Source organism: Melanotaenia boesemani, chromosome 21 (assembly GCF_017639745.1).
Source record: "Melanotaenia boesemani isolate fMelBoe1 chromosome 21, fMelBoe1.pri, whole genome shotgun sequence".
Lineage (NCBI taxonomy): Eukaryota > Metazoa > Chordata > Actinopteri > Atheriniformes > Melanotaeniidae > Melanotaenia > Melanotaenia boesemani.
This window is the reverse complement of record NC_055702.1, coordinates 10826394-10838699: the sequence shown is the minus strand read 5'-3', so window position 1 is coordinate 10838699 and position 12306 is coordinate 10826394. Positions and strand designations below refer to the sequence as shown.

General features: G+C 41.5%; 1 protein-coding gene across 2 annotated transcripts in view; it reads right to left on the bottom strand.

Moving 5' to 3' along the window:
- The window catches only part of ctbp2l (C-terminal binding protein 2, like), a 104121-nt gene that overhangs the window by 28157 nt on the left and 63658 nt on the right, over window positions 1-12306 (bottom strand). The window lies entirely within an intron of this gene.

The following is a 12306-nucleotide window of genomic DNA, read 5'->3' as shown; positions in this document are numbered from 1 at the left end:
ACTCCCCGGCTGCGATCACTTCATAGGATCCGCACACATAACACACTCCGGCACAATCCCTCCTCCCTTTTTACCTCCTCCTCCTCCTGCTTCTTCTCCCCCTTTTTTTATGTTTTATTTCTGATCTGGACTCCACAGTGTTTTGAGAACGCCTGCCCCCCCTTTTTTTCCCCCACTCATGCAGACATACTCTCTTCCTCACCTCCCCACACCTAATTATTTAGTTTCCTCCACTCCTATTCCCACTTTAATGTACATCTAAACACTTCTTCTTTTCCCCCGAAAACACACAGCAACCCACACCTTCTTTGGCATGTTTCGGGTAACCAGGAAGAAACTGGAGTAGTGACATCCACCCTTTTACTCTCCTCCCTCCCACTGAAAACACACTCACACACACCCACACACACACACACAGTAAACCACAAGAACAATGCAACATTCAACCCGCTCCAGTAATAACATTACAGCTGTGGAGTTGGCTGTTTGTCGCACCATCAGGGAAGTCATCAGAGCCGAGTGTGTTAAGTTCACAGTTTGGTCCCTGGAGGGAAGAGGATGGAGGGGGGGAGGGGGACCACTGACACATCGCTCTGTTGAATGACTGCGAGGACGAGTGGCTGAAAACACCAGTTTTAAAATAACAAAGCAGCCTCCCTGCAACGCTGCAGCAAGTCCAAGGCACGGCGACACACACACACACACACACCTCATCGGCAGCGTGACAAGCGCAACCGATATACAAAGAGCTTGCGCGGTCACACGCCACAAGCCATTATCAGTGACAGTAAAGTGGAAAGGTGGAACAGCCCGTGCAGTTTTTCGCTTGTAGGATGGGTGGAAGTGTCCATCCTGGTGTGAAGACACTTGTGTAGAATAACAATGTGTATTCACCTCGCGTACATTTACAGTGTGTGTGTGTTTAGATCGCGGCTGTTTTTTCTCAGCATCGAGAGCCCACCAAGCCGAGACGCAACGTGTCATCCGAGCCGCCGTCTGCAGCAATGACACATCTGAGAGAGTGTGACCATCAAAGGCAGCGGCAACTAACTTCCTGCCAGCCGGCCAGACACACTTACACACACACATACACACATTTTTGATGGAGTGTGGGGATACGGTTGCCCCTCTGATCTTTCTGTCTTCAATAACATTAGAAAGTGCAGAAGAGGGGGATGTGGGGAGATGACTGACAGCAATATGTTAATTTGGACCGTGCAGATCACAGCTTTCCAAAAGACACAGACTCATTCTGTGAGGTTAGAGTTATTTTAAGAATACAAGGAGGGGTAGGTGGTATCAGAACACTGCAGATTTGTGTGAAAGGCCATGTTGAATGCTAACTTACCCAGTAAAATAGTACTAAGTCCCAAAATAAACAAAATATCTCACACAGCTTTTTTCTTTTTTCAGTCGATCAGAAATGCTGCTAGTAGTTATTAAATGAATAGAAAAGCAGAAGCTGAATGCCTGTCCATAACTGTAATTTTCTCTAACTGTGCAGCAGTACAGTACAAACCTCCCAGAAAACCTGCAGGTTCAGCCGGTAGGTGTGTTGGTCCTGCTCTAATTATAATAAACAGGTAATCGACATATAAATGTGGAGAATGTGGAGGGTCTTATAGGTGCTCTTGGTGATTGACTGCTTTGTTTTATTACACTGTGCTGCTGTTAAGTTTCTCTCTACAGGTGTAGCAGCTGGTTTTCTATTTTGGTTGTACAGTTGTTGCGGTTACCTTGGCATGTCCAACATTAAAATGCAACTTAGAAATATCCAAAAAAAAAAAAAAAAGAACAATACTGGCAAAATAATTTTGTTCAGCACACCAAAGCAGCCACCAAAAATCAAAGAAAAAAAAAAAGAAAAAAGAGAAAAAAGGAAGGGTTGAGATGTTTTTTGGTCTTAAAAGCATTCAGATTGTGATCTGTTTGTAATCTGAGTGGTGTAGACCCATTATGTTTGTGGTTGTTTTTTAGTTGCAGACAGTTAAACAGACCATGCTGACAGAGGAGGCAAAAAACATTCAAAATGCCTAATCTTGAGAAAACAGATCTTCCCATCTTAACTACAAAACTCTTATGAGGCCTGAAGGTTTCCTTTTGTTCAATTTTGTTTTCTTTCATCTATCCTTCCAGGTTTGGCTGTAAAGTTGGAACTGGTTTGGGTCTCAATGCAGAATGTGAAATTGAAGTATATCTGAAAGAATATTAGCTACCTACACAAAGGGGATGGGAAACTGGCAGGCTGTGTAAACAAACTGCTACATGTTCCTGAATCCAGCAGTTGACGAACATGCAGTTACATGTTTGGAAAAGTCGACTAAACACTAATTTGAACAGATTGGCACAGTAGGCCAACTCCCCACAAACAAATGACTCCTTTCTCAGATGAAGGGCAGCCAGGATTGGGTCAAACCAGCACTGATTCTGCATCTGCTGCTTCATCAGAACCTGCCCCACAATGAGCAACTATTACTACCTGCCAGCAGACTGAGGAAGGACACTTAAGGGAGAATTTATGTAACCAAAGACAGTAATATGGAAGCAGTTTGGATGCAGTAAAAATTATATAGAACAGATTAATACAATGTGTAAAACAGAAAACACAACTGGTTTGTCTGATCACCTGTAAAGGAATCACCCTAGCAACTACACAGAAAGCGTGAAAATGAGGGATGCACCTGTTCTTGCAGTTAAACAAAAAAGCATCATTTCATCATCTGTAGCTGCCACCCTGAATGAGCATCGCTCAAAAAGTATTTAAGCATTTAATGATCTTTTTTTAGAATTAAATTACATTTCTTTTATGATGCAATCATTATTAGTATCCTTTTAAACTTGAGAGCATTAACTAACTCTTTACTGCAATCAAGAGCGAGTGATCAATATAGAAAATAATACTTGCCCAGCCTCTACTAGAAATCTCTTTAAATCTATTTGATAAAAAGATCTGTCCTTTATTATTTATATTTGTACGTTTACCCAGCCTTAACAAACCTACAAATACAGCTAGAGTTATCGCGCCTCAGTTCTTTTAGTGTTTCCTTTATCCAAAGATGAGAATACATTTATTACTTTAAATTTGGAGCTCAGACTCTAATTTCCCTCTAGCTGCATGGCTTCTTTAAGCCCTGACCCTTGGCATAGCGAAACATCAAGAGCAGCGGTCACGCTCTAAAAGACCCAACAAATGGCCCGAGCCTCCTTGCAGTCCGTGTGGATTTACCGTTGAGAGGAAGCCCTCTTCTTTAACCAGCCTAATTACACTGTATGCGCTCTTTTCCTGTAAGTGCTGGAACTTGGCTGCAGAGAGGAAGCTGGATGCAGAGGCCAGTTAAATCCTCCTAAAGCACTTAAAGGGATTTAAAGAAAGCAAATGTAGAGTGCCAACCTGCCGCTTAGAGACGAGGCCTCGGCTTACTACATTATGACCAGAGGTTCAGGGGTTCATTGCTGATGCTGGACTTGGGTCAAAAGGGGGATCAACTCAGTAACAGTTGCACCCAGGAGAATACCCCCTGGCATGCTTTTACAGCCGTTTTTCCTTACTTTGATTTCCTAATTCCACAGTGAAGTATGTAACTATTATTTTATAGTCTCACACTCTTACATTCAGAGTTGCAGCAGAATCTGATTTTATGGTTATTTCAGACAAAATTCAGATGGACTGTTGGGAAACCATGTAGCTTCATGTGGTGCAGTTCTTAAAAAGGTGCCAGCAGACTATTCATCAGCATCTGTCCACAGACTGCTGCCTCACTGCAGTCTGTAAGTGACAGTTTAGGATTTGGTGTCACCATCTTGCTCTATTTACAGCCATAATGAAGTGATGCTTGACTGGCCAAATCGAGTATATATGATGTCAAATATTTACCACACCAAACACAACACACACCAAAGGGGCCACAACTTAAGTGTGTTGTGACCTCATTCTGACCCACGTAGAAGCCATATTCTGCAAGTCTGGGCTACATAACTCCTGAAAAATTAGGTGTGTTTTTCTATGCCCTTCTGGCAACTCAGCCTATTTTACAACTAATGCATAAAGAATGAATAATGTAGCATCATTTTAGCAAAATACTCCTCTTGCTCACTCAGCAACTAAGATAAAAAGCTGTAACTCATTTTTTTTTTTTTTTTAAAGAGGGACTGTTACTCTTTAAACATGCACATGCAATCACTGTGCAACACTGACACACTGGGAAAATCTTCCCACAAAGGGCAAAAAGATGACTAGAGAAATAGTTTTAGTGGTGCATGTGTAATTTCTTTTCAGTAAATATTTATTCAAGCTCAGGTCCATCCACTGAAAAGTACCTGCCGTGGTAGTAGCAGCCAGGGTAAATATCATCCCCACAGGCATGTATGCAGACACACACATACACACAAGACCACCCCCTCCCACAGCAGCAGTGCAGATAACAAACCTAAAGTCAACACTGCTTCTCTGCTTTTGTTTTCTCTGACTCTCCTCTTTTCTTCTCCTCCCACGTCTCGGTCCCTGCGGAACTGCAAGGACCGGGGCTGAAAAGATGCAGGGATGAGGGATAGAGATAGTGAAAGAGAAATTGAGAGAAAGAGAGGACGGATAAATTACAGCATGGGAATGCAAATGAGTGGATTTTATTTGGGGGTAGCCAAGGAGGGCAGGCAGGCTTTATCTTCCAGGCAGGAACAGCCCCCCTGTGGCCTCTGGATCAGTTGTAGAAAGAGCGAAGAAAGAAAAGCGAACATTTTCACTTTGCCTTTTTACTTGGGGAGGAAAAAAAAAGAAAAGAAATATAGCAAATACAAAACCCACAAGTCTCAAAGGCTGGGTCATAAAATAATGTGATATTTTGCTCTGCCTTCATGCCGCCACCACCACTGCCTCCCATTCCTTCTCTTCCTATCCATCCTTCCTGCACCTCCTCTTCCTCTACCCAAAGCATAGACACAGTAAAGTTGCCGAAATATGGGCACACAGCCTGGCCAAACACATCCCACAACCATCACCACTACCTCCCCCATTTGGAAAAACAGAGAAAGAAAGTGAGGGAATGGGATGAGGATGGAGGAAGCAGGTTGAGCCAGCTGCAGGTGGTCTCCAGATGTGGTGGCTCTGGGTACAGGCCACTCTAGTGCCGTTAAGGGCGACTCAAATCCCACCTCCTTTCCCTTTTCCCTTCTATCACTCCTCCTCTTCTTTCAGTGACAGGAGCCATCTGGCCTGGCAGTGAGTGTGTAGTACAAAGTCCCACCCTCCCTAGTGTGGCCTCTGCATGCCACTCAGTGCACAAGTAAAAAGAAAAAAAAAAAAAAAGAGAGAGAGGAAAAAAATGCATACACATACACACATAAATTCACACAATGCCTCCTGCCCACCCTCTGCCCCACAAAAGCTGTCACATGGCTATTAACCCATTGAAGCTGCAGCCCAGCTGTGCTCCATTACGATAAAAACTCCGGGGTCGTGGGGTCTTGTCGACCAGGAGTCAGCCATCAGATACTATGCAGTGTCCACTTACAGCCTTTTAAAGCTCACTTTGCTGAAGAGTTACAGCCATTTTCATCATCATGCCCCCACCACCATACACCCACCCTCTGAAAATAAATTCCCACCCACCTGCTCATCCACCTCCTTCCACCGTGGCAGATGATATTTCACACTTCCTCTCACAGCACAGACCTTCTCCCCAGAACCAGCAATACCAAGAAGCCTACTGCAACAGGACTTTACATTTTGGGCAAATGACACCTGAATACCTGACACCGTTTTCGGCTACACCGATGCTACTACATGTATGTGTATGACATCATTTTTTTGTGCTTTTGTTAAGCTAAAGTGTGATAACCTATAGGCAACAGGACACTCTTGAACATTCACAAAACACAAATGCAGAGCCTCAAATATCAGATAATCTGACCTGTTCTATTCACAAGCAAATGAAATTGCTTTATTCTCTCAAATTGCCAGTCAATATGCCTCTACCGCTTTCTTAAAAGAAGTTTTGGAAGGTTAGCCACTTAAAGCCCTGAGCTGCTTCCTGCAGGAACATTTGGTCTTTGTACAGCTTGGGAATACTCTTAAAAGGATTCCTGGGTAATTGTCTGTGCTGAAGTAGAAACTAGTATTGGAAGAAAATGGACTGTAATGACTGAGTGGAAACAGGGTAGTAGAAACATAATGACCATTGAGAGCAACATGGGGTCAGCGTTGCATTGTTTTCTCTCACTCTCTCTCTCTCTCTCTCTCTCTCTCTCACACACACATTAAAAAACTGGAAAAAAAGAAAAGAACAAAACAAAAAAAAACATTCAATATTTTGTGGTATTGTCATGTACAATATGCAAAAAAGGGATGCTGGGGCTTACTTCGTATTTTAACACTGCATGATGGAACTTATTTTACTATCCTTGTTCTTCCAGTAATCATCAGGCAAATATTTTTTTTTTTTTTTAAAAAAACGTGTCCTGTACAGCATCAGGACAGCAGAATAATGGACTGGCTGCCATACTGTGGCGTGGGGGGGAGGGGGGTATTGTGGTTTATACACAGACAATACATAAATAAATGGACCATGTATGTGTTTTCATAAATAGGACAAAGGTTTCATCAGACACTGTGTTTAAATTAATCAACCAGCTCCAAGAATAATTTAGTCCAGATTTAAACATCTTAAGTCAGGGGTGTGCAACCTGCAACATCCCATATAAGAAAATCTATCTATCCTTTTTTTGCAAAAATTTTGTTTTTCTTTATTTTAAAACCTAAAAATAGAAATAAAAATGTGGTTCATCAAAACGACAACAAATTTCCTATAGTAGATATTTATCAAAATTAACAAGTTGTCTTTTCAAAAGGTCTTGTACATTGAACTTTTCTTTCTTCCACGCTCATCAACAGAGTTGAAAACAGCCTTATGTTATTTACTTTATTTAAATGACGGCATGTCATTTCAGACTGAACATGGTCGCGTGCTCACAATTCTCCTCCCCAATGTGCAGACAGGTGTGCATGCTCACGCAGGTGCGCACACTCCAATCAGCGGACAGTCAAAGGGCAGATCTCCAAAAATACAGTATGTAGTAGAAATAACAGGTAATAACCAGGCTTCACGAGCCTACCCTCCACCCCATCAACAAAACTAAGGTACCAACGTTTACAGCTACAGTTTTCACCACCGTCTCTGCTCCATCATATCTAAGCGTAGATCTAAACTGCAGCGGGATCTCAACTATACTTTTTCCAAGGCCATGCTCAACTGCTGATCGTTTAGTAAAGCAGTGCTCCTCTCCTACCATTGATAGATGAACTTAACGTGAAAACATTAGTGCACACATCTAGCTATTTTATTGTCTCTCCTTTTATTGCTGCAAAAACTCCACATGCTGGAGACCCGGCAAGGTCTAAAACCCTGCTTATTGTGCTGAACAAATTCATTTTGCCAAGAGGAGCCTTTTAGATATGGGGCTCCTCTTGAATCTTAAATGTTATAATTCATTATTATTTTATTTTAGCTTTTTTACCCATCACAGACACAGATCCGAGACAGCCCATGCACCTGCCCAGAAGAAAGCAGAGGTAGGCCACAGCCAGAGCCCCCACACCACCACGGAGTGCAGGTCCTGTGGGACTAAGGGCAGCAGTCCACTGGCAGGGCTGTTGGACTGTAGTAGAAGTAATTAATGCGTCCCACCACTACCTAAAATTAAATACAAAAAAATAATAAAATGAAAACCAAACTAGACTAAGCAGAGTACTGATACTTCCATGACTTTTTCCTGCTATTTTAAAACTTCTCACATGGGATATGTTCTGAGACATTCTTCTGTTTGTTGGCAACTGAGCTGAATGAATGTGAACCAGAAACATTGATCTGCAGCACGAGCTGCTGATCAAACCACAGGACAAAAGACTAGGCAGGAAAACACTAGTGAAACCCAGTGGGCCACATGGGAAATGAATGACAACCGGTCGATGAGGACGACCGCAAGAGACCAAACGTGCATTCATTCCAGGAAGAAACAGGCCTCGCTACAAGAAAGGTTTGCATCTCAGCGGCAACCACACACAGTGGGGTAAGTGCTTACAGGATGAAAATATCTGCAAGAACAGAGATTACTGTTCCATCTTTATCCCTCTTCTATTTATCTCCTCTCTTCCTCAATCCTATTCTTTGTCCTCTCTCTTTTCCCTAGACTCTCCACCCCTACCCTGCTGGCTACAGACCATGAAAAAAGTAAATATGTGCACAAGGTAAAGCAATTGGTTAACCTTTGAAATACCCTGGCAATGAGATCTGCTGCTCTTTACTCTTTTCAGCTGCAAAAAAATTGAAGAATAGAAGAAGAAGAAGAAGAAAAAAAAAAAAAGAGACGCACACAATGTTGGCCACCACTTCAGAGAGGATATTCAATATCCATGAGCTTTTTCATTTCGCACTGATGAATAATTCAGGGTGACCTGCACACCACTGAGTGAGGGAGGGAGAGGGGGAGGGAGACAAAAAAAAATGAAGTAGAAGAAGGACTGGGGAGGTGTGCAGAGGTAGTTGTCTGTTTAAGTGGATGCAGCTGTTGCTGTTCAACAAGCACAAAACTGGTGTCCTCCCCAGCTGCTGCGGAGAGAGAATATATGACAGAACTGACAACAGATAATTGGAGGAGATTATATCAAAGCGCTGCCATTCTTGCAGTGAGCACTCATCACAGCTACCCCGTAAACAAAATAGCGACAAGCAGAATATACATGACAATGCAATCTCCCGAAATAGCCAAATGATTCATCTCACCAATCACAACAAGTCAGCAGATGAGAACAAACACAGTAAACATAAACACACAGTCGCGCTTCTCGTCTCACCCTGAGCATCTCAAGGTTACCTTTCGGGCTCTGGAGGACACAACGTAGCTGAACTCCAGACATTGTTTTTGACCACTTCAAGTCGATAGAAGTTTCTCTCTGACATGCGCTCATAAATAAGTAAAACTCACACCAGCCTAAATGAATCACCCTCACACCACTCTTATTAATTGTCACACTCCTTGAAGTAGGGGTCGAGGAGGAGTGACAGCAATCTTCTACTTGAGCTTATTAATCAACCTTGGACTTGAACTTGGTTAGAACTCATCAAAAACTATACTCTCAGCTGCTTACACCAAGCCGTAAGATGTTAAAAACATCTCTGTTTTTATCTGCCACCAGTATGGCTCATTTTCAAAGTCTTTAATGAAGTGTGTGTGTACAAATTAATTGACAATCCTGGGTGACTCACAGCTATGGCAGCCTCAACTCTGCATGTTTTTATTTTCCTTTTGACTCAAATGGTTTCTCTAAGGATGTAAATAAACCTATTCACTCATGCTCTATTGATTTTGCTGTGACATGGAGCATATAAACCAAACATTTACAGACTTTCTTTTAAAGCTATACTGCTTAGGATTTTAACCTTAAACTCTGTGCCTCTAACTCGTTTTGATGTCACACTGACACTTATTATGCACATTCCTGTAGCTGTGATTAATACCGTCAGTGTGTATGTGTAAAATGTATTTACTTTTGTTTTTTTTTCTGTATGAAGTGTAATAACAGTTGTATTTACATTACATAACTAACATATTGCTTTGATACTTTGTCTCTCACATTCACGGGTTTCTTTCCTGCAAGGTTGCTGTACTCACTCCAGAGACTGCAGTTTGGTCTAATACAGCCTAAAGTTTATATATATTTTTTCTTTCTGCTAGGTGCTTTCATGAAAAACAAAAATGTTTCTTAAAGGACAAGAAAAAGGCTTAAATGTTACAACAGCATTCAGTTAGCAGTGTCACTTAACCAGCCTGGTTGATGTTGATTTGATGTATTTGTGTACAAAAGGGATGTAATTGATGTAGCATGAGTGTGTGGCAGCAGTTTTTAATATTAAAAATACAAAATAGAAATAACCCCAACAATTGGAAGGATAACTTGAATTATCTTTCAGTTTCACCCCTGATTTTGAGCCTCCTGTCGGAGCCTGTTACTCTAAAAAAAGACATCACCAGTCATAGTAGGCTGGCTTCTTGGGCCTATTAACAAATGAACATTTTTACATTATCTGCAAGAATGCTGGACAGGAAGTGTCATTCCACTAACGTGAAAAGAAACTCTGATAAATCATCTAAACAAAAGCCCTCCATGAAACTAGAAATGCATTAGTCAGTCCTTCCAGGAATTTGCAATACAATTGCAACTATTTATGCAAATTCAGCCAGTCCTTATGAATTTTGCATGTCCTTGCAGTTTTGTCAAACACTGCAACTTTGACAAAGCACTCCTCCGTGTTACCCGATACACATACGCCATGAGCTTTATTTTGTATTTTTGGTTATGAACATGCATACATTTGCAACAGAAATGTGTCAGATCTGATTTCTAAAATCATCGGCAATGACCGTGCATGACACTTTCCCACTGTTCTGCCTGAAAGTGGACGTAAACCATTTTGTACCATGTGCAACTTTACGGTGGAATACAAACAAATGCTGTTAAGTGAACAACCACAAAACACCAGCAGAGCTGTAACACTGACCACTCCCATAGCTCTGTTTAGTCTTTTCCAAGAAGCAATAACTTTATGGGCTCTTTTACAAATAGTAACAAATAAATTAATAAATTTCCACAAATCCACTGATATATGGTTATAGTGGCTTTAGAGATGTCTGTAAGACCTACTTCTCCTCTAACTTGAACAATTACTTCATCTAAACCATCAACATGTATTTTAAACTCAGCCCACACTGCTTCAAGACCCTTAATCAACACTTCCATTAAATCTAATCAATCTATCTCTATTAAAAGCCTGAGCACCACAGGCTTCTAAGGTTGCAGTGATTAAGCCCCTTACAAGCCCACTACTTAAGTGCCATTAGATGACACAAATGATATGATGCTATGTAAATTAAATCTAATTTAATAGAAATTATATGCTGGAAAAAAATATTGTTGTGAACTTGTGACATTTCTTAGGAGCAAAAATCTAAATCCTAAACTGTATGGCCCACTTTCAGACAAGGAATAACACCTCTGATCCTGTGCAGAGGTCAGATGTTGCTATCACACACACACACACACACACACGTGCATACAAACACAGTCAAGCTGTCACAAGCAGGGGGAGACCAGCTGTTACTCATTTGCTTGAAGGCTCCATTCCCTCGACGGGTTGGCTGGCTTTGCAGAAACCATTAATCCCTCTGTGAGTGCAAGCAATAGTTTTGAAAGATCAACCATGAGAAAGCAGCAATGGAGGGGGGGGGGGGGGGGGGTGGATAGAGCTCGATGACACTTTTTTTTTGCTTGTTTTGTTTTTGAGGGGAGAGAGAAAAAAATGAACTAGTGGAAAAATAGATTTTTCTGGCTTTATTTCCCCCAGGACACAAACAATACAGAGGTTGAATGGAGATGGTACAGCAGTTAGGAGATAGTTCATGTAAGATTTAGCGGGTTCTTAAGAGACTGGAAGCAGAAAGATTAGTTTTTAAACCTTCTCTGTTTTATTTATTGTCATTAAAACTGGACATTACATGCTAAAAATGCTTCTGTTTATGTTTTACCTTTAAATCGGGGGGGGGGGGGGGGGGGGGTGCTCACATGACACCAATGTCATGTGAGCTGAAGACCCTATTCATTCATATCTGTGGAATTAGAAAGGATGGCACACACTCACACTGACACACAAACATGCTTGCACATGTCCAATGTCCAGCCATCGTGCAGTACATCCTGGGCAAACACACACAAGTGGATTGTGGGTATTCCCCCACCACAATTCTAATCCTATTCCTGGATAGATCTCTTAAGCATTTAGCCTTAAAAATGAGTATAACTAGCACATTATTGTATGTGCTAGGCTTCATATGCTTGTCTTTCTTGGTCTAAGGTACAAGGTCACCTAGACATCTGTTATCTTCTATATATGTTTATATTTATACATAAATAAATAAATGTATATTTAAATATATGCTTAGAATCAATGTCTGCTACAGAATTTGTCTGGGAGAAAGTGTTTCAAAAAAAGATGGATACATGGGTATTCAGCCAGTTGTAGTCACACTTTGGCAATGATAACACTGGCCTAATACTTTCCGACTGCCCTATATGTGCAGTGAAAGGAAGAAACAGACAGCTAAAAGGAAACATAACGCCTCATCCCCATGTCCTGCTGTCAGTTCTGTGACATCCAACCATCCTCAGATGAGAATAATCACTTCCTGCTGTTGAAAGATGGACATCTGTTGCCTGTGTAAACATTGCTAAAGGATCGCTCTTAGATTTTTTTCAGGGTG